Source organism: Chelonia mydas, chromosome 2, assembly GCF_015237465.2.
Source record: "Chelonia mydas isolate rCheMyd1 chromosome 2, rCheMyd1.pri.v2, whole genome shotgun sequence".
In the NCBI taxonomy this organism is placed as follows: domain Eukaryota; kingdom Metazoa; phylum Chordata; order Testudines; family Cheloniidae; genus Chelonia; species Chelonia mydas.
In genome coordinates, this window is record NC_057850.1 from 100,325,161 (window position 1) to 100,351,624 (window position 26,464).

The 26,464-nt window shown below is 39.3% G+C and overlaps 1 long non-coding RNA gene across 1 annotated transcript in view; it reads left to right on the forward strand.

Annotated features, from left to right (window-relative positions):
* Positions 1-2,409: 2,409 nt before the first annotated feature.
* LOC122464520 overlaps positions 2,410-26,464 on the forward strand; it is a 136,055-nt gene continuing 112,000 nt past the window's right edge. The window contains exon 1 of the long non-coding RNA XR_006288627.1: positions 2,410-2,668. This is a non-coding gene — a long non-coding RNA (uncharacterized LOC122464520). The remainder of the gene's footprint in view (positions 2,669-26,464) is intronic.

The following is a 26,464-nucleotide window of genomic DNA, read 5'->3' on the forward strand; positions in this document are numbered from 1 at the left end:
ATTTCAGTTTTTCATCCTGATCCAAGACAGCCAAAAGTGTCCAACACTCAAAAGCATTCATGGGATGAGAAAACCATTTCCCACTCAACTCTACTCAGGAGGCCTGAAGACATTTGACTTGTTTTCTTTGCCTTTTATGGGAGGAAGGAAAAACTGTCTTTTGGTAACTTGCAACCTTGAAGTCTGTGCAGTGTACAATCTACACACGTCATATTAGAATATGTGGCTACTGCAAGACGGTAGAAAAAGATCGCAGTTGGAAACCAGACCAGGAGATTTGTCTAACTGTGCCCAAGTTGCTGTTGCATTTGTCACTGTGTTTATATGTGCAGGCATCTATCTATATTGGTAATCCTCCTCTCTTGGAGGATCATGTGTATAGGCACTCAGATACATCTCTTGTGGGCTTTTCAGTTGCTTCATATTGCTATATTCCCTGTGTGTGGCCTACTGTCATGGCTATCTTCATCCAGAATGCAGTATCCCTCAGCCTTTCAAACTGTGCCCAACCTCCACTCCTTGTCCTCCATTGATTACCAAGAAAATGTGGCTTGATTCTACTGTCACTTACCCCAGTATAAATCTGGCATAATTCCACTGATTTGAACGGAGTCCAGGAATGAATCATAGTGTGTGTGTGTCTGTCTGTCTGTCTGTGAAAGAGAGAGAGAGAGACTGTGTGTGTGTGTGCGCGCGCTCTAAATATATTTACAGACCATTATTTCTCCCCCTCTGTCACCTCCTAGCAAAAGAAAATTTTTGAAGAAGACCATTATTTCATGGCCATGTCTGACTGAAAGTTTACATGAAAGTGACCATTGCACTTCCACATGATAGCTGGGGCTGGGGGGAGGGAATCCATTGCAAAATCACCCATTGCAGAGCAGACTTTTTTGCAGTGAATAATTTTATGAAAAAAAAATCTTTGCTTTAACATGTGGACTAATAAAAATCACTATACTGGATCATTCTCACTTTTTTGTTTTGTTTTGTTTCAAAGTCATAGGAAGTTCACATACATTTCTAGCTTTTTACAGCAGATGCAAAATTTAGTGCAGTAGAATCAGACCCAGAGTGAGATTTCATAAGCTCCATAGAGCTAGCTGACAAGCTGTATTGAATACCCACATTCAATAAAATGTACATTATACATGATAATAAGAAATCCTACCTAGCAAAGATGTTATAAAACTTTCTTTCTGGTACTTGTCTGCCCAGTGTAAGAGTTAAACATTTCATGTCATCAGCATCCATGTTATATAAATATGTACTGTATATCCAAGTCTCTGTAATCTGTTTAGCTCTAATAATAATATTTTCTGTTTATATTATTCTGACCATGAGAATGTGTATATGTGCGTGTAGGAGCAGGTCTAGTCCTCAGGCATACAATTTAAAATTGGTCCATGTCCGATCATAGTAACTCAAGTGTAATTCTTATTGTGTAGATGACAGCAGGCTAATTAGTAATACTAGAGACTGTCACCCATGACCTTTAGGGTCACAAGGCAGTGTACTTCCCCTTGTTTATTAGCTTAACACAAAGGATCATTATGATGATCCACCTCTTTTTTTCTTGCTTTTCTTTGATTTTTGCTAATACAATCTTTTTTAATAAATATTTACCGATACCTAACTGAATATTAACATTGTTTTATTCTTCCTTTGATTTCTAATTAAGAATACTGTTAGCAAGGCCATAATGTTTTTAAACTGCTCCTGTATGGTACAGTATACAAGCCTATATACCTGTGGATGTAAATGTGATTTCCTATCAATATATTAACTATTTTCTATTCAATACAGTAAGTGAAGGTCTCAATTTACAGATAAGGATTTTTATTTCTTTAGAAAGTTAAGGTTTATCAGTTTAATTATGACTCCATTTATTTTGCGAGTAGAATATTTTTGTTGTACTGTACTAAGCTGCCCTGGCTGTTTTATAAGGGCTGAGTATTTCACTAAGCTCTTGCAATATTGAAAGAATCTATATTCTGAGAATTTGAAAACATGTCAGACCACCTAAATTACATATTGATCAGGTTTAATTGCATGCCACCCATCAGTATTAGGGTTGAAAATTCATAAAAGAGAAATAATGTACTCTTTGTGGATGATTACTTCTGGGGCATTTAAATGAATTCCATCACTTAACCCTGAGCTGAGACAGATTATTGAGCCTTGCAATCTAGCCAGTCAAAGTCCAATGCAGCTGTTTTCTAACTATCAGAGAACAGCAAAGAACAAACAATATAAATTTATATAGATTTTCTTTTAAGGAAAATAGCAAAGAAAAAATAAAAGTAAAGGTACATTCTTTTCATTGTTTCATGAATGTCCTTCCTCATTGTTTTTACTAGATAAGCATTCATTTTTTTAATTCTTTCTCAGGTTCCAATAATCCTCCTTTTCCATATGTAAATTCATAGCATAATGATTATACTGAAATACAGGGAATAATTGTAGGTAAATTTTCATCCATATAGTTTGATTTTAAAGGTTAATTTCTTTACAGATGTGCAACTATTCATCTTTTTTTTTCCCGTTTTTTCTTTTTTTTCAAAAACTAGGTGGTTTTGGGTTTCTTATTAATTTCCGAAGAGGTTTGTAAGAAGTGGCACATATTTTTGAAGGCTGTTTTCTTATGAAGGTCACATTGGCTGAGAAAGTGAGTTTATCATTAGTTTATAGATGTTCTTTACATTTAGAAAATGTTTTAAGAAATTGTGCTTAGTATGTTTTTCTTTACAGATTATCAATACAGAATTAAAGGGACCAGTTAAAATCATTGGGTTTACTTGGATAATAGTTTAAAAGCTACACTTTATTTAGACACTTTGAGGTAATAAATATCTGTGAACATAATTAACTGTCTTTTATCTAGGTCTGTTCCTTAATGATGCCGTTTCAGGACCTTTGCTATTGTTTCTCTTAACATTAATCTTCAGTTTGGCCTTGAAAATGACTTTAGGTGCTAAAATATGGTAACAATATCTTAATAGCTGTTGATTTTTATAAATACCAATTAAATGTGTGAGACGTTGTGACCCAACTTTCATATTTTATCCACAAACTGTTTTATTCCATGTGGAGCAAGTTACAGTTTACCAAATGAACTCAAATGATTGTCTAACTGACTTCCTTATTTGTTAAGCTGAAATGGCAGTTGACACATCCTGAAAATAGCTTATCAAATTACAGAGGACACAGTTATATCTTGTAATCTTTGCCTACGGCTATGGATACTTGCTTTAACATACCCACAGGAAAAATCAGCCTGCAGCTAAAGTCCCAAAACAAATACACATGCAGATCATAGCTCTGAGACAAGTTACTGTTGATGGAGAGAAGAATTGGTGTAAATGAGCCATGTTTAGCGCCAGTTATTCCTGATCACTGGAACAGACTGTCCCCTTTGCTGCTATCTGTGGTCATACATGGAAATTGTAGCAGCCTTCTGATGCCATTAGTGGGAGATGGACAGCGTCAGGTCCAGCTGAAGACTAAGGCAATCTTTTAAAACTATCTGGAAGTGCAGAAGGTTGTCTGATACCTGTAGTTCTGGTCACTAGTTTTGAGGGGAGCAGAGGCTGATCTTCAGCTAAAGTGTTGACATCCAGAGAAAACTCTCTAGCTTTGGCCTTTCAGCCCTTTTAAAACTCTTCCCTGGCTGGCTGACATTACTGTTAGGGATGAACCTGCTCTGATAGTTGGACATAAGGGGACTACCCTCAGCATATCTGGCAAACTGTCATTGCAGGTGATCAGAGCCTGGCCTTTGGAAGGGGTTAGCTGCAGAATTCCTTTGTTGCTGTCCCCAGAACAGGGGTCTCTATGACTGTAGAGCCTAGAAGGACCATAGAGTTTCACTGAGCTTGGTGTCCTTCATTTCTTCAAGCTACTTGGTAAATAGTTAAACTTAGTTGGTTTAAACTTGCTTTTTTACAATTTTTTATTATTCAAAGACAAGAATTTGGACGCTTATAGAGGGCAAAATCCTGGTTTGATTAGAAGTTGATTGGAATTTTTCCATTGGTTTCAATGGGACTAGGATTTTTCCCTCTATGTGATACTTAATAGAGAAGGGTGAATAATAAGAAAAAAAATATTTTATGGACTTCTAAACAGAGTTTGGCTTTGACCAGGTTCATTCCCTTTTTATATGCCTCTGACAAACATATGTGCAAGTGAAGATTTGTGTGTGAACGTTTGCAGAAAGTGAATATCACACCTGTAGCTGAGATATATTTAAGTTGGTCCCATAAAGATGTATTACCTCACCCACCTTTTCTCTTTAATATCCTGGGATTAACATGGCTACAACAACATTGGAAACATATATTTATTTACTAATTTTTATTGTGACTAAACAAAAATCATTTGGCATAGAAGTAATTTACGCAGGTTAGATCACACAGTCAGGAGATTATACCATTTACATTAGGTGACAAAACACACAGTTTGACCAGAGAAACATAGATTTTGAATGTTGGAAGGAATACTCGAAACAAATAACTTGCAAGTAATGCACAGGTGTAAAGTTGTTTGCACAAAATATGTATCAAATAGTTCTGAATAACTGACAAACTCAAAATTGCAGCCTGTTTGTGGAAAATTCATGTTAAACCGTTGCAAATTGTTTGCTCAGCTCTAGTAGCCTGCCACTGTCTGATGCTTACTGTGGAATTCAATGGTTAATATTTATGATGTTACTTTAAAGTGCTTATTGCAAAACTATCTAATTTAAGTATTTATTTATTTGTAGTTCTTTAAGGTAATGCTTGTTTACTGTGTATTGAGTCTATATTTGGATAGAAGATCATTATCACTATTGTGTGTTCTGTAAATGTTTCCTTCATGGTGGCTTTCATTTCTTTAACAGTGATCCTGAAGTTCCTATTCACTTTGGGGTTACAGTACCAATCCACTTTTCTTCTGCCTGTGGACAAATCAATAGCAAATCACTTATTACTCACTGAATACATAGGAAACAAATCTGTAGAAGTCTAGATCAAAGAATGTGCTTATGGCCTTCCAAATTGAAGCTTACTGCCTATAAATCATCACTACCTGCAGTCTGTGAAGAATTCCATAATGACTGATGTGTAGAGTTCAATGTAAAGATTTCACTGAACTTTCTCTCTTCCCGCTCCCTTTGTCTTTTGCCAGTGCTGTCTTTCTCTCTTTCCACCCGTCAGTCTAGCTGATACTGAATCAGACAAGTGTGGTGTTTTGACATTATTTTGTTTACCCCAATAACCTTACCCCAGTTCCTGAGGCCTGTATCACAGTATCCTTTAGAGCTGTCAGGTCTAGCTCTTAGGAGTCTGTCAGTATCAATCAATTACAACTTGGCAGGGGCCATCACAGAATGATACAGAATCCCTACTGTCCACCCCCTTCTAAGTGCCTGAAGCCCATAGACCAAAAAGAAGAAAGTAAAAGGGAAAAAAACTCTCAGGATCTTCCACTCAGTTAAAAGAAAAAGACAAGCAGGAAAATTCAGAAAGACACTTGTGCTCCAATTGTAATTTATTTTGTAGTGCACATAACAATGGGTATTCTGGGTGAAATTCTGACCACATTGAAGTCCATGCAAAAACCTAGAAAATAAGGTGTTAAGTAACAGTCAGCATAGATTTGTAAAGAACAAATCATGTCAAATCAACCTCATAGCTGTCTTTGACAGGATAACAAGCTTTGTTTATAGGGAGGAAGCAGTAGATGTGGTATATCTTGAATTTAGTAAGGCTTTTGATACTGTCTCTCATGAGCTTCTCATAAACAAACTAGGGAAATAAAGATGGAGATGCTATGAGGTGGGTGAATAACTGGTGGGTGGCATACCCCAGAGAGTAGTTATCAGTGGTTCACAGTCAATCTGGAAGGGCATATTGAGTGGGGTCCCACAGGGATCGGTTCTGAGTCCCATTCTGTTCAGTATCTTTAGCAATTATTTAGATAATGGCATAGAGTGTACACTTATTAATTTTGCAGATGATACCAAGCTGGGAAGGACTGCAAGTGCTTCAGAGGATAGCATTAAAATTCAAAATGATCTGGACAAACTGGAGAAATGGTCTGAAGTAAATACGATGAAAATCAATAAGGACAAATGCAAAGTACTCCACATAGGAAGAAACAATCAGTTGCACATACAACATGGGAAATGACAGCATAGGAAGGAGTCATGCAGAAAGGGATCTGGGGGTCATAGTGGCTCACAAGCTATATATGAGTCAACAGTGTAACACTGTTGCAAAAAAAGCAAACCTCATTCTGGGACTTATTAACAGGAGTGTTGTATGCAAGACATGAGAAGTATTTTTCCGCTATACTCCATGCTAACTAGGCCTCAACTGGAGTATTGTTTCCAGTTCTGGTTGCACATTTCAGGAAAGATGTGGACAAATTGGAGAAAGTCCCCAAAAAAGTAACAAAAATGATTAAAGGTCTGAAAACATGACCTATGAGGGAAGGTTGAAAAAAATAGGTTTGTTTAATCTGGAGAAGAGAAGACTGAAAGGGAATATGATAAGTTTTCAAGTACATAAAAAAATGTTACAAGGAGGAGGGAGAAATATTGTTTTCTTTAACCTGTGACGATAGGACAAGAAACAATGGGCTTAAATTGCAGCAAGGGTGGTTTAGGTTGTACACTGGTGGTTAAGCACTGGAATAAATTGCTTAGGGAGGTTGTGGAATCTCCATCATTGGAGATTTTTAAGAGCAGGTTACACAAACACCTGTCAGGGAGGGTCTAGATAATACTTAGTCCTGCCGTGAGTGAAGGGGACTGGACTAGATGACCTCTTTAGGTTCCTTCCAGTCTTATGATTCTATGGAGGCAGGATCTCACTCTCTCTGTTTAGACCTCTAGGTAAAAGTCAATAACTCTCCTCTTGTAAAATAGTTACTATGTCACATGACACCCAAGGATTTTGCTTCACCATACTTGTATCCCAGAAGGGATTCACTGTGGTCCATCACCCTTCAAGCAGACTTTTCCCTATTAGGGGCTTTCACAGCCGGGGCTTTTCTTGCTTTACATCAAATTGAAATTATCTTGTTGGCATCTTGGTGCTAACATTAGTATGTCACTTCAGTAGCAAGTGTTGCCAACTGGAAATACACTGATGTTGTGTGATGTGTTTTGAGGACTGATAAACAGTTTGGTTCATAATCCTTGATTTGCTTGTTCATTATCTTGGGCATCTGCAAGTGCACATGCCTATATTTTAAAATCAGGTAGGAAACCTTTTTTGCTTTGTGCATTGTTAATTTTATTGTATTTGTAACACACTCTGATTTAATTATATATTGAACTAGACTGTCTTCAAAGGAAGCTTTTTTTTCTAATTGTATTGAAGCACTGAAGAAACTTTCTGATTCCAAGAAAATGAAACTTTTAGTACCTAACTTCTGAGTGTAATTATTTTGCTTATGGAGTGTTTACTGACTTTTTGGTACATGTTAGGAGTTTCACTGGTAAAGCACCTGTATTACATATTCAATTTAAATGCAGCAGCATATTTAGCAAAATGGTTTTGGTCTACATTTTTTAAATAAATGAAGTTCTTTCATATGTTGGAATCTCCAGCAGTTAAAAATACATTACTTAATTACCATTAAGCAGTTTCAAAGTTGCTAATATGATTTGGCTTATCTCATTAATAGAAAAATAATATATCCTGCAGATGAGGTATATCTTAGCCCTACATACTCCACTTTAAAATGTCTTTGGACCATATGTTCACATTGATCAATGCACAGGATTCACATTAAAGTCAGTGGGAGCTTTGTGCAAAAAATAAATGGAGACTATGATCCTTCAGCTCTGAGCTCTTTGGTCTCTGATCATCTGCAATTCAGAGCTCCTATATAATACAACCAATGAGACCACTCTTTTGCTGCTATCAGCATACTTTGAAAAGGTATCCAAGTGATGTTCCCACTTGCTACATTTATAGTTTATTTTGGTTTTGAAACAAGACAAGAAATGATTTATTCAATAGCCTAGGCACTTGGATAGCTATTACAATATCACATCATAGAAATTGTTTCATTTGAATAGATGCTATAATAAACTACTGATATGATGCCTGGACCGAACTTGTTTAACATTAGTTCCAGCACTCTTTCCCCTAAACTTATTTTTTTATTTTCAAGAATAGATAGCAATGTGCTCTGGAGACTCAAAAGTCTTAGGTAATGTTCAAAAGTTGTGATGTTTAAATGAAACTTGTTAAACTACTTTAGCTGGAAATCAGAGTGGAAATCTCTCAAGATCAGGCTTTCCCTTGAGATTTAATAATAAACAGAAAAAGAATGGGAATAGTCTGTGTTAATATACTGATGTACACCTTGACACTTAAAGGAAAGGCTTAAAAATGAAAATGATCTTTTTAAACCACGCCCACACAAAAATATGCATGAAGGAAGAAATATGTGTTTGGCTAGCAGCAAGCAGATGACATCTCCTTAAAGACGAATAGGGTTATTTAGACTCAACTAACTCTGGACTCTGGAAGGATTATGGCCACCATGCAGTTACGCACTAAAAAAGTGGTGTGGGGATCAAGATTCGGATGTTTTTCTAATCAAGATTGAATATTTTTCTAAAACATCTGCTCTAAGCAATTATTTTGGGAAAGTTCATTGCTGTGTTATACAGGAGGTCAGAGCAGATGTTCAGTGGTCCCTTCAGGCCTTGGAATCTATGAATTTATAAGACTTTGCCCCTAAGTGAGCTAAAGGGACTATAGGTATAAACCCTGGAAGAGTCTGTTCTGTTTAAGAAGGTTCCAAATAATGATTGTAGCATACTGATCCTAGAAGACTCTTTTAATGTACCAGACAAAGGCATAACAAAAACCCAGTGGACAGTAGCTGAAATCAGGAAATTTCAAATTGGAAATACGATGCAACTTTTAGAAGTAAGGACCATCAGAACAGATTCTCAGAGTTGTGGTAAATTTGTTATCACTTGGAGTTCAAATTAAGAGCAAATATCTTAGTATTTCCCCTCCAGTTGGGCTAAATGTCGGAAAACTGGACAAAATTCTGAGGCCTGTGTTATGCACGAGGACAAGCTATATGATCATGATGGTCCCTTCTGGCTTTAAAATCTATGAAATTATTAAGAAACTCTTCAGTCATTCCAAAAATGTGGCAGATGAAAGGTACTCTGAATTCAGAATATCAATGTACAGATGCTGAAGCTGGAGAGAAGATGATAGTGTGTCATGTTGATCTAAAAGTGTGATTGGTGAACTAAAAACTTGAGACCAGCCAAGAAGCTGCCAATGCCATCAGACAGAGGGGTGGTTACAGGACTCTGGAGTATTTGACAGTATGGAGGTAGGCAGTGTACACAGCCAAAAGGTTAGGTGCAGGCTAGAAATAAGATGACTAAATCAGTCTAAAACAATTCCTGATCACCCCAAAGCAAGTTAAGAAATGTTGACTTAATCAGAAACTGAGTTGCCAGGCCAGCTCTAGTAGTCATATAATCAGGGATTAAAATACATGTGTGCAGCGAGGTTCTCCCTCAGTTTTTAGTAGACGAGTCCTCCCTGGCTGGTGCAGTGAGAGCTCTCCATTCTGATTCCATCTACTTTATCCACTGCTTATGATTCATGCATGCTACTGCTACATCTGTATTTAGGGAACGGGACCTGAGAATTTTATACAAATGAAAAAGGGGCTAATTTGGTCGCAATCTAAGATTGAGTTTCAGCCTCTACAGAAGTATCCACCTTGTTTATGATCTCTTGTGGGGACAGAAATAGAAGGATGTGTCACAATATACAATGAAACCTGTAATTGTCATTGTAATTTTTTTTGTTCTTTCTGCATCACATGTATAAGAATGTATTTACTGTGATGATTTCTGCTTCCATAATATTTTAAAATAATACCATATTCTGTGGGAATATTGACTTACACACCTATCGGTTATATAGGACAAGTGCAACTGGGGCACCTATATGTTTTGGGTGTTACTGTACTTTTAGACAAGCTAATAGTCTTTGCATAATTAAAAAAAAACATATCAACATTAATTTTTCTAAGGTAAAACCATTATTTTAGTATGGGATGAGCCTGTCAAATACATTAATTTAAACATACGGGAATAACCTGATAGAGTAAAAAAGAACTGATGCAATACAATGGAATCTTGAGTAATGGTCAGCAATCCACACTGGTTTTATGTAGTGTACTTTCTGTAGCTAGAACACACATAATCTTTGCAGAGCTGGCATTTGAAACAAAACTTTTGTCCCTGTGTATGATCCTGTGACTAGAATTGTCACAGATGCTGATCTTGCAGCAATCATGGAGCCAGACTGGATCCATTTATAGGAAATGAGTACTAGATGTCCTTGTAACTATATGTAGCTTGGAGAACATAGTGTGTGTTTTTCTCAAGGAAACTTGTTCTACCCTTCTAGTATGTATATTCATATTAAAAGCATATGAAGGTGTGACTGGTTCCCACCCGGGGTGCCACCTGGAACTGGGGCACCACAGAGCCCTCTGACCCACCAGCCTGGGCTCCCTCTCACACTGTGCTTCTGTGACAAGCTGCAAAGCCCTCCAAGCTTGCACTTTCACCAGCATTAACACAGGTAGGGACACACCCTACAGTTACATGCAGGCTCTCTAGCCACGAGCCTCTCAGCCTAGGACCCCAGAGCAGTACCATCCTGCCCTGGTCAAATCTGGCCAATATATAGGTTTAACACCTAGTCTGACTCTCCCGCAATGTGAAGAGAACCATGCACAATTGTGGTAACCAAGCTGAGATTTTCCCCAGACTCCTTAGTCAAACACAAATCAGTTTGGATTAAAACATAAAATAAGTTTAACAACTACAAAAAGATTTTAAGTGATCGCAAACAGATCAAAGAAGTTTACCTAGTAAATAAACAAAAACACAAACTGAGTTTAACATACTAGATAGGTAGGATATGAATTAGAAAATTCTCATCCTGAGTGGTAAACAGGCTGGCAGATTCTAAAGGCACAAGCTGTCTTTGCTTTGCAGCTTGGGTTTCACAGATTTTCATACACAGGCTAGAAATCCCTTTACCCTGGGACCACCACTTTTCCCAGATCAGTCTTTGTTCCTCAGGTGTTTCCAGTTGTAGTGAGAGTGAGGTACCATCATGATGTCATTTCCCCCTTTTATATCTTCTTTCTGCTTGCTGGAAAGCTCTTTTGCTGTGACCTGGGTCAAACAGTTCTCATTGTGTAGCGCTATCTCTGAGAGGTTTCTTTTGTACACAGTTCCTGGGCTAATCCTTGTGCTTGTGTGCCTTTCCTCAACAAGCCATTAACATTGTTTCGCCTTTTTACTGTTGTACCTGAAAGGCTGCTTGTGGGTGTTTTCAACCTCAGAACGTGTTTCAGTAACACACACATAGCTAAACTTCATAACTGCACATACGATGACAGCACTTACAATCCAACAAGTTATTAATGTCTCGCAGATCAAGACTTTTAGAATGATACCTCATAAGGCAAACTTTGTGCAAAACATATCCTAATTATATGACAGTGCTGAACAAGGGGGCGGTATGCTGTCGCAGAAGAATCTTTTCTCTTTATATTTATATTGGTGGAAGCCTCCGGCCTGTGTTTATGGAAGCTTTATGTAAGGCTGTATTATATTAGATACATCAAACTTTGTTTAGCTATGTAACTTTGTTAGATGCATGCAGAGTCAGAAGAAATATGCTCTCTCCTCCTCAGGCACAATTTCTGCTGCTCTAAGTGGGAAAAAACATACAAGCAAGGCATATTTTTTGAAGGGTCCCAATATCAGTACCACAACTTACCCTACTTTTATGTAACTCTTTACTTAGGCCCTGACAGCAGTCCATCCTGCAAAGCAAAACAAAGCACTTCTTCACAGGCTTAACTTTAACAAGTATGTGTAAGCCCCACTGAAGTCCTCATTTTAACGCTTTCACTGCATAGGGAGAGTCTTAAGCATGTGCTTAAATGCTTTCATGAACTGGGGTCTAGAAAAAACCATTTACAATTTAGAGCTTACCACAGAAAATTAACATGACTTTTAAAATATAGAGAAGCGTGTTCTTTGTGTTTTTGTTTTAATGTAGCTTTTTACCAAAGTCTTACCAATATTTCACAATAAAGTAATAATCTGTGCACCTGGACTGCCCATGCAACGTGATTTTAGCCACAAATGGAACTGTACCATCACTTCAGAACTAACTCCCAGTGCTAATTTAGGTAACAGACAGGATTGTTATATTCTGCAGTTCACTGATCCAACTGGTAAGGAAATTCAGCCTGGAAACTGACTGACCCAATAACAAATACTCCTCTCATGATTTTTTTTAAAGAATAATATACATTTTTTGACCTACCTGAATACACTTTATGTGCTCTCACAGTCTTGGAGGTGTGCAGGAAAAATCTTCCTTTGGTTTTCTTCTTCCAAGCAATCTTTCTCCATTTACCTGTTATTTTTTAGGATTAAGTCTAGCCCAGTCCCAAATGTCATTTGAGCCTCCATAACTGTAGAATCTCTCATTTTTATGAGTTTCCCCTTTCTTTTAGTATAGTTTGAATTATTGGTCTATGTACATTTAATTACTGGTACCTTTCAATATATTCTTAGTGTCATGTCACATTAAAAAGCAGTCTTATTGTTACAGATTTTACCATGATAATCTCACTTTTTTACTTAGTCTAGCTGATGTTTGTCATAACTAATTTAGGTGTTTTTCTTTCTTGAACAATAAGAAACAAAGAGTTTAAGTTAATCTCCTTTTATGTTGAATCTGCTCTGGAGTTTGGATTGTTGAATATAATCTCGGTGGAGATAGATTAGTGGGCAGAGTGCAGGAGAGGTTGTCAAAGGTGCACAGTAAGTGTGATATGTAACATGGCCCTGCAATTTATTTCACTGATGTCATTACCATCTCTTATGGAGAACTGTAAGAAGAATCAGGATCCAAATGGAATTGACTTCAGTAGACCGCCACAGTCTCAGCTAGTGAAAGTGACCAAGAGCCAGTCTCAAAATGCAAAATTTCAAAAGTCATAAGACTTTGATTCTGGTTCTGTAAAGTGGTGCACAGAACTGCTGTGGGCCGGAAATGGGATGGAAGCTGGACATTAAGAAAACATGCAATTTTCAAATCCATTTTTCAAAGACCTCTTAAATTCACAGGCAGATTCAGATTAGCATGTTAGCTGAGAGGCTGGGGGGACAGTTTGGTGTCCGTTTGTGGTCATTTGGCATGCAAAATGACCTCTTTTTGCTGTGCAAATTGCTCTACAATTACCATGCATAGACAGATTGCCCTGATGCTGTGCTACATCAGGATCCAGGGTAGACTTTGTGGTGTAAATCTGAGGTCATTTGGTCAAGTTGTTCCCTAGCATATTAACCTCAGTTCCCCCCCTCCCCCGATCATGCTTTTAATAACCCAAGTGCTCTAAAATGCATATGCAGTGATAGATTGGCCTGAAAAGTGTTTTGCCATTAGTGAGACTTGGATAAAGGTACTGGTGCAAATTTTGGAGTTATTTGGTCAGGGCATTCTGAGATACAGATTCCCCCCGTCCGTCCCCCCCCATATCAGCTGCCTGTACCTTTTTGGAAAGTGTTGTGCTCATGTATAAATAGATTGTCTTGAAAAGAGTTATACCACATCATACTCCAGTATAAATAGTGATTTGCAAATTTAGTGTCATTTGGTTAGAGGGTTCTGGTGATAGGAAAATTTAAAGTGGGTCATCTGGGTGAGAGACTAAGTGTTGTAGAATTAGGTGCACATCAGCAAAATCAGAGGGTAGTCGAGACTAAGCATGCTCAGCGCATGCCATAGATAAAAAGTGTGGAGGTGGGGAGCTGAGAGCATGCAGGCTGGTGCTGACACTGGGATGTGCATGGAGTGGTGCACCAAAAAACTACTGAGGTGCAGGATCAGCTCATGGCTCAGGCTCTGGTGCAGCTCAGGTTCCTCAAAGCAGAGCTCGATGAGTAAGTTTGAGTGAGAAACCCAGCTAGCATTTCAGCTGCTTTCTTAGGAAGAGAGGTGCTGATCTGCAGTCCCATGTGCTGTCTTGAAATCCCCTCATTGGGTGAGTCCTGTGATTATTTTATGCATGTGAGCTCTACAGATTCAGCCTAAAACTACGGGCAGTATTGACTTAACAATGATATCTCTGGACTGCCCTTGAGCTCAGATTGCAAGCTCCTCGAGGCAGGGATCATCTTTGAGGTTTGTATTTGTACAGTCAGTAGCACAGTGAAGCCCTGATCCATGATTATAGATCCTAGGTGCTACTGCAATACAAGAAATAATAATAACCTGGCATCATGACCCATTCCACAGTGCACAGATATGATGGGATCTGATAGGGGGTAGGCAATCCGGGGCTGCTCATGTACCTTGGTGCAGCCTCCAGCAGGTCACTGGGGAAGGGGCTGTGAGAAGTATCCAGAATGCCACTCAGCAGGACTGTCTTTCCTGCCACAATTGCCACTCAGTTATGCCCCACTCAGTCCCCTGCTTTCTGAAGAAAAATAAATAAGTAAAAAACCCACAACAACAAAAATTAACCAAAGAACAACCACAAGGGAAATTCTTGTGCAGAAAAGACATTGATGTTGATTTAAGGTCATAGGTGCTTAGTGTTGCCATGTGCTGCTGGTCCCCATCTGGAATATGAGAGTTTAATTCCTAAAATTTACCTGTTGGCAGACCGGTAAATGGAGAATTAAATTCTCCTTACCATGCCCCTTACAAGAAGGTTAGTGTTACAAGAAAAAACAAAACACAAACATGGTCATGCAACCTTAGCTCTGCTCTCTGATTCCTGCCCTAAGAAGTCTCTGAGTCTCCTATTGCCAGCTCCACATGGGCAGAGTTACAATTGTGTGGCTGAGTTTGTTTTTTCTTGTAATGCTAACCTTTTTGCAAGGGGAACTTAATTCGTAATTCCTATCTTGCTAATATTTGACTTTTAGGAACTAAACTGTCATGTTTGGGAAGATCATAGAGCACCTACCTTAACTCCTTGTTAATGAAGTATTTTATGTGTGCCTATGGTAAGTGTGGGTGTGTATGTTATAAACATACACATTCATTTCCCCCTCTTCCTTTCTGTCATATAGATATCTAATGTTATCTCATATTTTTCTGAATTAAGTAATCAGAAGGCAAATTCTACTAGGATAGATAACCTGTAATATAGTTGTTAAATTAAATTGCCTTTCACCTGAGGATTAAACAGAAAATAACTATGTAAATAGTATAATCCTTGTTTGGCTAAACAAATATAGTTTGTTTTTCCTTTCATGAGATACACAGTCCATGAAATGTATATGATTTCAGCAGCCAGCCTTAGATTGTTCATCAAATGTAGCCAGGTTAAACACGTTATATCTGGAATTATATCTCTTCACAATTGGAATTGTCTGTCCGCTCTGTGACATCAACGGCAGGAACTTCAATTATTCTTTGATCTTCCCCACAAGCAAGATAATAATTGGAAGTTGACAAAATTCATGCTCAGGTTGGAGGATATTGATTTCTGTTTGTCTTGCATCTTCACATCTAGAATGCAACTGTCATGTATACTAAAACATGAAATTTACTGTCTTCATAAAAAGTTTTACTAAATCAACCTCCATAGGAAGGAGTTATTGGCAGCTTTTTCATTACTAAACATAGTATGGCTAAAGCACCTGATTATTTTTGTATTTAAAGGTTCTGCAGTGACTTGCATGTACACCAATAAATACTAAGTCAATAGAAATTCGGAGTATAGTTTTAAACCCTTGTTATATTTAGCAAGGTCATTACAAAAATTACTTTCCATTTGCTTGTTAGTATCAAGTGCCCTAAGCTTTCCATAGAAGTTTGAATATCTTACTTTTAAGAAACAAAGTAGGTGTCAACTTAATCCAGCCCCAAAAGCAATGCAAGAGGGGAAAAAACAAGGACAAATAATATGACTCCAAAGTTATCAACTTTTCCGTTGGTCATTTTAGAGGTTAAAACACTACATTCCCTCTGTCCTCCCAAGGGTATTGTCCAGCAATGGTATTGTGACTGCTTTTAGAGTTAGTTCAGATGCCATTTTGACTTCATTGGGACTTTGCCTGCATAGGGAATGTCTCTTTAAGGTAGGCTGCCATGGAAGCAGAGTGCAAAGGATAATATGTGGAAGACTGGAGAGAGCTTTTGGTTTGGTCTGGTTCTCTACATATCAGTGTTATGTTAACAGCAAGCTACCAGTTCCCCATGGCCCTTGAAACATGAATGTAAGACAGCTTATGAACCTGGGTTTCAGTTTTCCTCTTTTATATACTATTGGGAAATCTCTGCATGTCCTGTAACATATGGTGTGTTAGAACTATTGTATACGTAATGGAGTAGTTTTGAAATGGCATTTCTTAAAGGGTACACACTTCAGGGCTGAGACCATGTCTTTGTGTATCTTTGTACAATATCTAGCATATGATCCTTGCTGGCGCCTCTAGGCACTACTGTAATATCAATATTCAGTGATAATTGTAAACTAATGGTGTCCTTTAAAAGAAATACTTAGTGCTGCTTTAGAATATGAGAACAAGAGTTTTAGCTGGTAAAATTAAAGGGAAGCCAATTTAGAAAAAATGCAAGGAAATACTTCATTACACAGCTGTGACAAGGTGGATACAGTGAGGAGTCAAGGATGAGTGTAAGCAGGCAGGGAACAAGGCTGAGGGAGTAGGGCCCATCTTAGCTGCAGCAAATTGCCTCAGGAATAATTACAAGAACAAATCATTGTATTTCTTACTTTACAGCCTTATCTATGCTGCAAAAAACCTAGTTTTTGCTGATAATGGGAATCAACTGTTGCAACTGAACCAGAGGTGAACATGGGTTCTCTTGTCTACACTGGCAGCTAAAGCACATTCCACACCACTTCAGCTGCCCCTTTGGCTAGCATTGACTATTGTTTGTAGCCTAGACAAAGGTTTGGATCAAAGCTTTCAGATTTTATGCATTTTGAGGTACTTCCTGCACTAGACCTCATTCTATTTCCCTGTCCTTCTGCATGTTCTCTCAGGTGGTGTCCTGGGCCACGCAGCACCTATCAGAGGGAGGCAGAGGAGGAGATCTTGCCTTCCTGGAGCAGAGAGGTCTGTGAGCCCATGATAGATGTTTCCATAGAGAATGGGAGCAGGGCCAACACCATGTTCACAAAAGGACAGAGGGGAGCAGAGAGAGCCCAGCAGCTCAGGGCCAGTTCTGTTCCCGTCTCCCCATTCCCCTTCTGAAAAAATGGCGTTGACTCAATCTGCTTGCTCTTTCCCCTATCCAAAACTACTATGTGATTCTCCTGGCCAGCTCTGCTCCTTCCTTCACAGGCCTCAGCTCTTAGGAGAAGGGTAGAAGGGAAGAGGCCCCATGCTGGCAATGGAGAAGAAGCAGCTTTCTGGGCCAGGAGGAAGCGAGCAGACAGGCAGTAGCAGTGCAGGAAGGAACATCCTGGATTGTGAGGCAGAGGTGGCCCTGTGCTGATTACATTTTGGAGGAAAGTTAAACTGGCTGGCGGGGGCAGTATTACTTGAATTTGTGACAGCATGGATAGGGAACATGGCTGTGTTCCCAATCCCTGTTCCCACAATGGTCCACAAGATGCCTATGTAGGGACTCTTTCTGCTCCCTATGCAGCCTTGGAATTGTTGGTTCTAAACTAATAGTAACTGCTTATGAAAAAGACCTGGGCATCATGGTGGATAGGCTCAATGAAAAGTATTGCTTTCTGTGCAGCAGTGGTGGTTTGTTTTTAAGTAAATGTTAGAATGCATAAAGAATGAGAGAGAAAAGAATATTGAACACCTGCTAATGATAAACCAATGATATGTCTTCACCTGCAATACTGTCACGCTATCTCAGAAAGGATTCAGCAGAAATAGAAGGGGGCTCATAGATTGGCAATGAAAATAATTGAGGCACAAAAGACTTCCATATGAAGAAAAAAATTAGTTCAAGAGGGGACGTGATAGAAGTATATGAAATAATCCATAACATAATAATAAAATATACAAGATAAAGTGGGCACTGGTATTTACCCTTAATCATAATACAAGTTTCAGGGGATATTCAATGGATTTGAAAAGCAGAACATTTATAAGAGACGGAGGGAAATATTTTTTTACACTAATGATTCTTTTTCCCTATTAAATTGAATGTATTCTGTTGCTTTAACAAGCCAGTTGAATTGTTCAGCTGCTTAAATGGGACTCTTTCCAGCCCATTTGCCCCGACAGTTATAATTAGAGGTGTATACATGGTGGCTAAAGGTTTCCAAATGCTAGCAGCATTTGCTTTGGCCTTTTTCACAAAGTGGCAACCAGGACATGTCAGTAACCTGTTTTGTTATGCCCTGGCTATTTTACCAAGATGATAAATTGCAAGTTAATCAACAGTAATAAATGTAATAAGTGACATAACATAAACCCTATTTCAGTTGAATGATCTGAGCTAAAGAATAAAAAATGTGATGATTACATTTAATTTTTGAATAAAATTTATTTAGAGAGACTTTAGTCTAATTAGGATGAAATCTAATCCACTGAGATCTCAATTTAGTAATGTGGTACAAGCCAACTAACAGGTATGTTACAGAATATAAAAGTTCTAAATTACCTTTAAGATTTTCTGTCATGGAACATGAGAGCAATAGATGCATGGGAAGTATGGTGAAAGCTCTTCCTTTTCCAAATCTTCCTGCTCTCTCCATTGCATGGAGGAGGGAGTCCTGAATTGTCATACATCTAAGAGCAAGGGAAAGTAGAATTCAAGTAGCTTTGGGGGTACAGGAGAGTGAATGCGTGGATCCATATCTCAGAACCACTGGTATCCCCTTGCATTGAGTATGGGTGGGTTACAATGGGCTTCGATGGTGCAACAACCTTATGGGTCTCTCTGCCTTGTGGCTTGGTTGTAGAAGAAAGATTTTCAACCCCAGCTCTCCAAGTATGTTTTGGATAAATAGATGTTGCATAGGGAACCAGAATTTGTCCCTCAGTAGAATAAATGACAATTAAGTATGTGACAGAGAAGGTGAGTGGGGTAATCTTTTATTGGGTCAACTTCTGTTGGTGAGACACACAAGCTTTCAAGTAACAAGGAACTGCTCTTCAAGTCTGGGAAAGGTACTCCTAGCCTCACAGAAAAATGCAAGGTGGACCAGATTGTTTAGCATAAGTAGTTAGCACATATTCTAAGGGACCATTCAAGGTAGAGTGGCCCATTAACACCTATGTAGTCAGAGGACAAAAAAAGAGGGGGTTAATGGGTTATAGATTTATTATAATAAGCCATAAATGTAGCATCTCTGTTCAGTCCAAGATTTTTGGTTTTTAGCAGAGATATGAATTTATGCTCCCAGGCTCATCTTTTGAAAGTATGCAGGTTTCCTTTGAGGATGAGACTGATAGGTCAGATATAGAGTGATCACTTTGTAAAAAGTGTTCACCTGTAGCTAATAGGGTATTTTTGGCTTCTATCATTTTCCTGTGTGAGTTCATTTGAGAGCATAGTTATTGTCTGGTTTCAGCCACATAGTTGTTGGGGCATATAGTGCACTGGATGAGGTATACCATATGTTGTGATAGGTATGTATAGGACCCAGGGCTCTTGAAAGGTGGGCTGTGGGGCGTATTGATCATTGTAGCAGTGGAGATGTCTGGAGGTTTTGTTCTGGCAGGGTCTGGTGCTGCTTTGAGTTGGTGTGTCCTGATCTGTGAGGAGCTTGCTTCTGATGTTGAACTTGGAGAGTTGGGGGGTTGTTTGATTGCCAGAAGTGAGGGTTCAGAAAAGATTTATTTCAGGATGGGGTCCCCGTCAAGTATGGGTTGTATTTTGTTTGATAATACCCTGTATGGGTTCCAGTGTGGGGTTGTGGGTGAAAACTAGGGGTGTGTGTTCCAACATGGTTTTATTTCTGTATTGAAATAGGTTTTCTTGGGGTATTTGGATGGCCCATTCCATGATGTGATCTACTTCTCTGGAGTGTCCTTGTTTGTGAAGGGCGCTTTGAGTGTGTTAAGATATATATTCTGTAAATATATATATGTATTCTGCCTGGCTATAAATAACAGATTTCTTGATTGTGTTTGGGGTCATTACTGGTATAAAGGCAGGTATGGTGTTCTAGGGGTTTCTTGTATATGGCTGTCTGTAGGATTCCATTGTTGAAGCTGATTATGATGTCCAAGAAGTTGATGCCAATGGGGGAGTGTTCCAGAGAGAGTTTAATGGATGCGTGGTGGTTGTTGAAGTTGTGGTGGAAATCTCTGAGGGAGTTAAAGCTGTCTGTCCAGAGTGTGAAAATATCATCTGTGTACCTCAGGTATATCACTGGTTTCATTGTGCATTGGTCCGGAAATTCTTCTTCAAGGTGGCCTATGAAGAGGTTGGCATATTGGGGAGCCATCCTAGTACCCATGGCTGTTCCAATGGTTTGGACAAAGTAAAATTGTTATGGGTGAGGATGGAATGGGTGAATTTGGAGATGTGTCTAGGATGAATATCTGAGGGGTTGTCCATTGTCATATAAATATTTGAGGCAGGCAGTTATGCTGTCATTGTGAGTGATGTTGGTGTATAGGGAAGTGACATCCAAGGTGGCAAGTGAAGTTTTCAATATTGTGGAGATTGTGGAGGAAGTCAGTTGTGTCCTAAAGAAAGCTGTCCCTTTGTGTGGTGAGTAGTTTGAGGTTGGTTTCTATGAATCCCAAAATTCCTTCACTAAGCATGCTGAGGCCAGACATGATGGGTCTGTCTGGGTTTCCTTGTATGTGTACCTTGGGAAGCATGTTGAAGGTCCCTGGAGTGGATTCATGGAGGATAAGTCTGTAGTTTGTTTTTGCATTGGTTGAGGAAGGATTTGATGATATCTTTGAGTTCCTGGGTAAATTGTGGTGTGGAGTCTTGTTTGAGTTCTTTATAGTAGCTGGTGTCGGAGAGTTGTAGGTTGTCCTCGTGAACGTAGTCATCACGGTTGAGGACTACAATGGCACTACATAATTTAAATATGGTGATTGGGATTGATTATATATTTATTTATTTATTTACCTGCCTACTTCAATGGAATAAGACCATTGTGATCTTTCTGTGAAAACTGCAGAATGGAGTTTAAATTAGAGAGATTCTGAGAGGGAGATTACATTCACTATGAATGTGAATATGAATATATGCTGTCAGGAGACTCCTATTTGATCAGAGGACGGTGTACTGTGTTAGATTTTTGAGAGGTACAGTACTTCACAATGTGAGCTACAGCTGTAGCACTACTAGGGGATGATAATATCAGTATGTAGCAGAGATCATACCCAGTGGGTTTATACTCTATTGCTTAATCGATTTCTTAGCCAGTGGATCCTCCACAGCAAGCTGTCATTGAGTTCAGTTCTCCTCAAACTTTCCTGGGATATCTAAAGGGACTGTTGTTTCTGCAGATTAGAACAGGCAGCTCAGCATCACCAGTAAGAGACCTTTTTGATCCATGACTTTTGAGTATTAGCAGGGCTGTCATGTGCTACGGAGTAAGGGGGGAGATGCCCTTGCAGACTTTTCCTGAATGTATATGCTCCATTAGTCTTCCATTTCCTCCCCAACTTTGCAGGATATTTATAATGACATATAAATGTCTGCAGCATTGCCCCCATCTGCCTTGAATTTTTTTCTGAAATGACAACGCTGAGTATTAGGACAGCTATTTCACAGAATTCTTGTAGCAACAGAACAAATTGATGATAATGTCTTTATCCAGAGTGCCAGGAACTGGGGATGCACCCATTGTATTTCATATTTACGCTCTTAATGTGCATATGCAAATATATAAAGTCTTTAGTGAAGGTTTGATTCCAAGCTAGATCCTGTGTCCATCCGTTGAACTCAACAGCCAAACTCCAACTGAGTTAGATGAACATATACTCTCAATTACCAATTTGTCGCTATATCAGCACATAGCCAATTGTGACTGCGTTGTAAGAGGAGCCATAGGTGCTGACTCCATGGATGCTCCAGGGCTGGAGCACCCACTGAAAAAAAAATAGTGGATGCTCAGCACCCAACAGCAGCTCCCCCAATCAGCTCCACCCCCAGTGCCTCCCACCCGCCGCCGGGCCCCACCAATCAGCTTCTCCCCCTCCCCACCAGTGCCTCCCATCCACTGGTGATCAGGCGTTCAGCGGTGTGCAGGATGTGCTGGGGGGGAGGGGAAAATATAAGGTGGGGGTGGAGCTGGGGCAGGTGTCGGGGCTTGGGGAAGGGGTGGAGTGGGGGCAGGAGCTGGGGTGGAGTGGGCAGATCGAGTACCCCCCGGCAACTCAGAGAGATGGTGCCTCTGAGAGAATCACTACAGAATAAGTTTAATGGAAGACATATTTTGTCATAGATCTCCATCCGGTAGAGTGTATATTTCTTCAGTTCTCTTCCATGTGAAATCCATTCCTTCTAACCTCGGTTTCAGCTATGCACAGCGCAAAGAGGGTCCATGAAGGAGCTTGAGAAAAGAGCAAGGCCAGACTTCATAATCTGACATTACATTTCAAAAGGTGTGCTATATTTAAGTGTCAGCTGCAATTCTAGCATAGTGATTTGAGAGCCCTGCAGCAGTGAATGCTTTGGAATACTAGTTGTGAATACTTTAGAATGTTTTAATCATCACACTTACAATTTTATAGCGATAAATCTGAAACTGCTGCATTTTGTCTGTGACTGTGACTCTGTAAATGGCTTTTGGGATATAAGAAAAGATAGTAATCACTTTGCTCCTTGAGTTTTATGTGAATTAAATTTTGAAAGCAGCAAGTAGCAGTTTTTATAACTATTTCTGTGATTTGAGAACCTAGATATCATCATTGCAAAATTGGCCACTTTTCTGCTACATTCCCCAGAGGCTTCAAATAATTCATATTGCAGTTTTGTCATTGCAAAGTTAATCTATGATAGCTGTTGTGATACTTAGAATTTATTGACTGCTTCTCATCTCCAAACCTTCTCAGACAGTGAAGGCTTGACTGACCTTTTTGCTCCGTTCCCTGAGTAAGGAGCAGTGCATAACTGCACCACTCCAGTAGAAGCCCTTAGAAGTCATTGTGTCTCAGACTTTGCCATAGGGAATTATTTTTTATGTTTTTACCAGGTGCAGATTACCCTCCTCTTATTGAGCACCCTGCCATCTTTGCTGGCCAGCGCATGGTGGGGAAAAGGGGCAGAGTCATGGCTCATCCACTTCCTTTGTACCTGTTCAAGGGTAGAGAAATATTCATGCACATGGCCCCTCCTCTTCCCTTTGCAGCCCTACTGACACGTAGGGAGTACTAACATGCTCATGTAGGGAACTGGAAAAGTTTTCCTCTCTCTCTTACTTACATGCTAGGCTGGGCAATAGTCTAGCCCTGATTCATTAATCCTGATAATGCCCTGTGAAGGAGAATGTTAGTATGAAGGGTGTTGTAACACTGAGTATATTCTGTGCTTTGATTTCAGTATAAGAGGAATCAAACATTTTGCACTATCCATATGAATTCAAAAATAATATAATCTATATAATCTGGAAAAGGTGTCCCGTCTGTATTTTCTCTACTATTCTTTATATAAAAAAACCAACAACTTCTTTTTAATAATGGTATACCACACTAATTTTTTTGCTCTCTGAGACTGGAAAAGTAATTTATCCAGTATATATTCCTTCACACCAGACTTCTAAATTCAGAAGAACTCTGCAAAGGAGTTCCAATATTTTTCTTTAATCAAGTCTGCCATTTAATGTCTGTCCTTCTAGTCAGCCTATGTTCAGGTTCTTATACTGCACCCATCATAGTGTTACCTGGGTCTCGTCCAGTGGTGCATTCAGCAACGTATCTGGCATGTTTTGCCTTTCTTGCCTTCTGTGCTCCTCTATCCAGGGGGGAAATTGCATGTGGATTTAAAAAATGGTTTATTTTCATTTCTGCATACTGTGCTCTGAGTGTTTAATGGTGGTTTGTGGTGGTTCTTAGATCCCATAGACTACTGGTGTTCAGCCTCTGGCCGGTCCCTGAGACAGTGCTGTATCTCCACAATAAGCTAGATGCCTATGGCAAACAGTTCCAGAAGAGTGCAGTTGTTCTCCAGAGCTCTAGGCCATCTTTTAAGAATCCCAAGCAAACATCATGATTATCCTTTAAGGTGATACAAGTTTTCAACTCTAGGAGTACCAGACAATGATAGGTTAAGAACACCCCCCCCACTCCCCGGCCAAAGGACACCCCTATATGTAAGAAGTTTGCTCCTATAGTGGTATTTGTCTGTAAGCCTGTTGAACTTGTTACAGTATTTTGAAAAGAGGACAATGGGCTAAATTTCTTCCTAGTGTAACTCCATTGACATCAGAGGTCCATCAGAGATGAATTTGGTCTAATATGTTGTCTCTAAAAATACATATTTTCTGAAGGTTTCCATGATATTTTGGTGCACCCTGAGAGCAAATCCATCAGCTGTGTACAAGGAGTTATCAAGATTTTAGACACACATTCCAGATGACTATTTTACTTGTCAGAGAGATGGAAGTGTAATTTGCTCATTGTTATAATTCATTTCTATTACTCTGGTTACACATTGTCTTTTTAAGAATTTTAGGAGTGGGGAGGGGAAGTGCAGAAAAATGGCATGGTTTATGAAAATAAAGGTATGTCCTCACTTTCTATTACTTGTATTCATGTGTCTAAGTAGTTTTCCTGTGAAAAACTTAAATTTTATGGAAAGTGTATTTTCCGTTTAAAAATTTGTTTGGATGGAAAATTACTGACCAACTGTGTTTATTATTCAGCTCCATTATTCAGTTTTCTTTTCTGGAGTTATATTTTCTAAACCTGTTTCTGCAGTTTTTCCCTCTGACTTCAGACAAGTTGAAATTTAACCTCTGTGACTTAGTTTCTCAATCTGTAAAATGGATATATCAGTGAAGTGCTGGAGAGGGCTTACCGGGACTCTCTGGAGTTGTGCTGCCACATGAAGGGAGCCGATCACTGCCTCAGATGGAGCTCATGCCACCCACTCTCACCCCTCTGGATACTTCCACAGCATCCTTTCTAGAAATCACTTTTATCCTTGAAGGTCGCAAAATATTCCAAAGAACATTTTTTTTCTTTTTCTTTTGCAGTGCTCCAGATTGTACCAAAGGGAAGGCATTTAAAAAATATCTCCTTTCCTCCAAAAGGCCACCACACCCTCCCCTACACAATGTACCTGTGGTATATTTACCTGTACATTAAGGATGAGGTTTTCTAAAGTACTCAGCATTAGTCTACCTCTGCTCTTATGGAAATCAGTGGGAATTAGGCCAATGCTGAAAAGTTCTGAAAATCCCACCCCAAATGTCTTTTTCAGAAACAAGGAGTAAGTACTTTCAGCAAATGCACTTAACCTAAATGTGTTTATCATATGTTGTTTCCTCTCTTCATGGCTATGATTAAGAGAAGATGTTTTATTTAAATCAGGAAACATACATATAGCTTTCCCAATTGCTTGCCATTCTTCTCTATGAATGGCAGCACCATAAGGAGATGGGGATCATCGCAGGAGAAAATTTTGTGAGAGCCCCTGTCAATCTATTGGCTGAACATAGTTGGAGATCAGAATACTTTCTTAACAAGCAGAGTTGCCTGTGAGAATTGAGGGCTTTGCAGGTGAAAAGTGCTAATCCTGCACATGCCAGCTGCTATTATTTTTACTACGGAAAGTAAAGGTGCTGGAAACAACTTAGCATCTCTGGCATGGTGGTGGTCTTTTCTGCCTTTAGGTTCTTGGTGCATTTGAAGGAGGCAAGAAAGTGACCTGTAGAAGCATTTGTTTGAATGTTCAGTGCATGTTTTTCAGTCGTATCTGCTTTTCTTGTAAAAAATATGGTGATTGAGAACTCTTCCATCCTTTCATATCCAACATGTATGTCCCTGTATCCTGACAGGGCCTGTTGTGATGCTTCCATGGGGAAAAATATTGATGGCAACATCAGATTATTCCAAAGATTCCATGAGTGAGGTGCAGCGCAGAATGTATAGCCCAGGAGGAGAAAGGCATGGTGGCTTTGAGCTACTTTTTGCAGTGTCCTGAGAGTCTGTCTAAGTTATGCCAGGATCAGGGTTGCCCTTCGAGCCATAGCACAGCTTGGAATCTCTGCAGTGCTGTGGGCTGCCCCCACCTGTCTCCTATGTCATGACTTGTAGAGTGGACCTCAGACAGCAATCTTACAGCTGACTTCCTTAGTTCCTGCACCAGTGGGAATTCACCCACTAGAAACCAGGACTTTTAGGGCCCCTTTATGCTGCTCTGGCCCTTTTGCCTGGTGTAAAACGGCCCTAAAAGCCTAATTTTCTGGTGTGTGGAGGATTCCCTTGGTGTACTTTGTTTAATGTCACAAATGTCTTTGG